General features: G+C 33.4%; 1 non-coding gene across 1 annotated transcript; it reads right to left on the bottom strand.

Moving 5' to 3' along the window:
* Positions 1-761: 761 nt before the first annotated feature.
* LOC112850523 (U6 spliceosomal RNA) lies at positions 762-865 on the bottom strand. The gene has a single exon (XR_003222647.2). It is a non-coding gene; the product is annotated as a U6 spliceosomal RNA (small nuclear RNA).
* Between the last annotated feature and the right edge of the window lie 3,751 nt (positions 866-4,616).

Here is a 4,616-nt window from a genome sequence, read left to right as displayed (position 1 = left end):
GGCATCTATATTTATAGAAATGTCCATGTATATGGAAAGTGTGAATATATATGTATATATAAAGTATACATACATAAAATAGTTTCAGAATCATTGACTGATACCATAGTTACATGAAGCCAACTAACTGAAATTCAATATTTTAATAGTGGTTTTAGTTTAAATGTACAGTGAAATGTACAAATCTTATTTGTACAATTTGATGAGTTTTGACAAATGCATACACCTGTGTAACCAGACCCTATTTAGATATAGAACATAATCATGATCTCAGAAAATTCCTTTATTCTCTTCCCAGTCAACACTTTTACGCCTAAGGCAACCACTTTGTTATTTTTTTTACCATATTAGTTACCATATATTATATATAAAAAATTACATATTTCCTGTGGGTTTATATTTTCATTTCTTTTGGATAAATACCTAGGCGTATTTATGTTATGTCATATAGGTACTTATGTCATAGAACAACTGTATGTTTCTCGTAATACATTGCCAAAGCACTTTCCATTGCACTGTATCATTTTACAAACCCACCATGTAAGAGTTACAATACTCTTCCTACTTGGCAGCATTTGGTGTCCCATACTTTTAAATTTCAGCCAAACTTCTACTTCTATAGCGGAATTTTATCATGGTTTTAACCTGAATTTCTTTAATAACAAATGCTCATTTTCTTAGCTGGTTTTCTCCCTTTCTCTCTCTCTTTTTTTTATATCTCCCTTTGTGAAGTGTCTGTTCAAGAGTTTTGCTCATCTTTTTCCAATATGGAATGCTTCACAAATTTGCATATCATCCTTACACAGGGGCCATGCTAATCTCTATATTGTTCCAATTTTATTATATGTATTGCCAAAGTAGGCACTTGACCTTTTTAATTTATTGGCTTACTTGTCATTTTATTGTCACATGGGATTTTCATGTATTTGATTTTTTTTGTAAAACATAAATTTTATAAATAATTTATTTTAGTTGTGGTTTATGTACTAATTTTTAAAAAATATTTTTTAACATTTATTCACTTTCTGAGAGACAGAGACAGAGTGTGAGCAGGGCAGGGGCAGAGAGGGGGAGACACAGAATCCAAAGCAGACTCCAGGCTCTAAGCTGTCAGCACAGAGCCCGACATGGGACTTGAACTCACAGACTGTGAGATCATGACCTGAGCCGAAGTCAGATGCTTAAGCAACTGGGCCACCCAGGCACCCCATCTACTAAATTTTTAAGTGTTATGTGGTAGGTAGCATTTTTTAAATTTAATGATGTCTGATTTGATATTTGCCCCCTTAAATTTGTTTAGGATGCTTTTGCCTCTTGTCTAAGAAATATTTGCCTGTCTCCAAGTCATGAAGATATTGTCCCTGTGTTTTATGAGATTTATAATTTTTGCTTTGTATGTTTAGTTGTATGATCTATCACAAATTAGGTTTAGTACATGGTGTGAGGTAGGGATTAATATTCTTTGTTACACAAATGGATATATAATATTCTAAATATTTGTTGAAAAGCCTAATACGTCTTTTTTATTGAATAGCTTTGGCAACCTTGTCTAAAATAATTGACCAAATATGTGTGGGTACATTTCTGGACTATCTAATCTGTTCCTTTGATATTTTTTTCTATCATCATGTCAATATGGCTATAGTATTACTATTATTATAGTTTTATAACAGTTTTGAAGTGAGATTTTTTTTAAGATTGGGTTTATTTTAGGTCTTTGTACTTCCACATAAATTTTAGATTCAGCATGTCAATTTTTATAAGAAATTCTGATGGAACTATGACTGTGATTACTTTGTCTATAGATTAATTTTGGGAGAATTGACATTTTCATAATATTGACCCTTCAAATCTATAAGCATGGTATATATCTCTCCAATTATTTAAATCCTTTTTGTCCTCAGAAATATTTGATAGTTTAGCATATACAGGTCTTTCACTTATTTTGTTCAATATATTCCTAAGTGTTTTAGTAATTTAATTATATTAAAATTAATTTTAAAGTATTTTTATTTTGAAATAATTATAAACTCATAGGAAATGTCAGAAATAATGCAGCATGTCCAGCTTCCTCTAATGGTGACATTTTTGTAACTGCAGGACAAAATTGAAACCAAGAAAAATAATGTTGGTAGAACATTGGTAACTAGACTACAGACCTTATTCAGTTTTGACTGTTTTTAACCTGCATTTGTGTGTGTGACTGTGTATAGTTGTAAGCAATTTTATTCCATGTAACAATTCGTTCAACCACCACAAAATCAACTATTCAAAACTGTTCTATGACCCCAGAAGAGCTCTTTTATTCTATTCCTGTCGCATGGCAACACATAATCTGTTTTCCATCTTTATAGTTTTGTCCTTTGAAAATGTTATATAAATAAAGTCATACTTAGTGCCTTGTCTTTGAATTACTTCCAAAGAATCTTGGAAGTTGGTAAAAGTAGGTAGGAATACAGATGAAATTTTAACCATGAGTTGGTAACTGCCAAAGTTTGGTGAGGATACATAAGGACTCATTATATACTATTTTCTAATTTGAAATACTTTTAATATTCCCTTAATAATAAATAAAATTAAGAGCTATTAAGGAAGAGACAAAATATTTAAGTAGAGGATACTCACAACAGAAAAAAGTTGAGAATACTGTCCAAAGTTGGAAAATACATTAGAGAGAAAAATAATTTGGAGTGTCAAAAGTGAGATAGAAAATAACCAGAGAAACTAAGCAAGCATGACTGATATAAAAGTAATGGGCATTATGATTAACTTCATGTAGTTTTTTTTTTAAGTTTTTATTTTTTATTTTTTAAATTTATTTTTAGAGAGAGAGAGACCAAGAGGAGGGGCAGAGAGAGAGGGAACCCCAAGCAGGCTCTGCAGTGTCAGCACAGAGCCCGACACAGGGCCCAAACCCACAAACTCCAAGAACATGACCTGAGCTGAAATCAAGAGTCAGACACCCAAAAACAGAGCCACCCAGCTGCCCCTCATGAAGTTGTTTGAAAAATGTTTAAAAATTGAGCCTGCGTGGCTCAATCGGTTGAGCATCTGACTCTTGATTTTGGCTCAGGTCATGATCCCAGGATTGTGGGATTGAGCTTCATGTGGGGCTCTGCACCAAGTATGGAGCCGGCTTGAGATTCTCTCTTTCTCCATCATATGAGATAATGAGATTCTCTGCCTCTCTCCCCCACTCATTCTCTCTCTCTCTCTCTAAAAAGAAATTTAAAAATGAGATAAAAATCAATGATATAGCATAATGTCTTCACGGTTACTGCAAATGTCAGGATTTTCTTCTATCTCATGCTTGAAAAATATTCCACTGTGTGTGTGTGTGTGTGTAAATATCCATCATCAGAAAAATAGAGAAGATATGGTATACATTAACATCCAGTCATAAATGATAACCCAAGGGATGCAAAAAATGCTTTCCATTCATAAATAATAACACAAACAATATAAAAATGGTTTCCAGTCACAAATGCAACACAGGTGATAGAAAAATATGGTTTCAAGTCATAACTGATAATGCAAGAGATAGAGACTGTTTCCTGTGATAAATGAGAACTCAGGTGAAAGAAAACAAAAGGTTTTCAGCCATGAATTGTAACTCAGCTAATAGAAAGAGTAGGTTTCCATTCATAAAAAAAGTCAGATGATAGACAAAAAAGATTTCCATCATAAATGGTAACTCAGGCTATTGAGAAAGATAATTTCCAGTCACAAATAATAACTCTGCTGATTAAGAATGACCAGTTTCTAGTCATGAATGATAACACACAAGATAGGAAAGAATGTTTACCAGTCATGGATTATAACTCAGGTGGAACGGAAAGAAGATGCTCAATCATAAACAATAATGAGATAATAGAGACAGAAAAACTCGCAGTCATACATGATAACTCAGATGGTGGAGAATAGAAGATTTCCAATCACAAATGATAAATCAGGAGATAGAGAAATAAAGGTCTCCAATGATAAATGATAAGTAAGGTGACAAATAATGTTTCCAGTCATACATGGTAATACAGATGATAGAGAAAGGTTTTCAGTCATTACTGATAACTCACACGATGGATAAAGAAGGTTTTCAGTTATAAGTGATAAATCAGGTGCCAGAGAAAGAATGGTTTTCAGACATTAATGATAACTCAGGATATAGAAAAAGGTTTCCAGTCATAAACAAACCAGGTGATAGCGAAAGATTCTAATAATAAATGATGACATGTTATAGAGAAAAGAGTTTTCCTTATTTTTAGTGTTTGTTTTTATTTATTTATTTTGAGGGGAGGGGGAGAAGGGCAGCAAGACAGGGTGAGAGAGAATCTGAAGCAGGCTCCGCGCTCAGTGCGGAGCTCAACATGGGGCTCATTCCCACAACCCTGGCATCATGAGCTGAGCCAAAATCAAGAGTTGGACACTCAAACAACAGAGCCACCCAAGCGCCCAGAGGACTTTTCCAGTTATTTTTGATAACTCATGTGATAGAGAAAGATGATTGCTAGTCAAAAATAATAACTCACATGATGGGGGAAAAAGGGTTTCCAATCATAAGTGGCGAATCATCTGCTACAGAAGATTTCCATCATAAATAATAACTCACATGGTAAAAA

This window comes from Puma concolor, chromosome C2 (genome assembly GCF_028749965.1).
Source record: "Puma concolor isolate L17-30 chromosome C2, mPumCon1.1.hap2, whole genome shotgun sequence".
Classification (NCBI taxonomy): Eukaryota; Metazoa; Chordata; class Mammalia; order Carnivora; family Felidae; genus Puma; species Puma concolor.
The sequence above is the reverse complement of the archived record's forward strand: the minus strand, read 5'-3'. Positions and strand labels throughout refer to the sequence as shown.